Source organism: Bicyclus anynana, chromosome 21 (assembly GCF_947172395.1).
Source record: "Bicyclus anynana chromosome 21, ilBicAnyn1.1, whole genome shotgun sequence".
Classification (NCBI taxonomy): Eukaryota; Metazoa; Arthropoda; class Insecta; order Lepidoptera; family Nymphalidae; genus Bicyclus; species Bicyclus anynana.
This window is the reverse complement of record NC_069103.1, coordinates 3,143,315-3,143,643: the sequence shown is the minus strand read 5'-3', so window position 1 is coordinate 3,143,643 and position 329 is coordinate 3,143,315.

Genomic DNA, 329 nt, shown 5'->3' with positions numbered 1-329 from the left:
GGACCTCTAAAGATTATTCTGAATATAATACGTATTTGTATACTTTATGTACAGATATAACACTACGTAGGCCAGCAATGACATTAAATACTGTTAGATGTGTTACTAGCGCATGAAAAATGAGCCGCTCAAAAGAGGAAATTTATATTCAACTCAATGTTAGTTGTGGTCCACACTGTAATCTTTGTTGTAGTCAACAACGAACGTTATTTAAACAAATAATATCGTCTACAATGTCGAGTTGTGTGTTCAGGAAGTGTAAAAACTATATATACATAAATATATAATGGAATTAAAGACAAAATTGTGCATATGAGCGCTCAGTAATG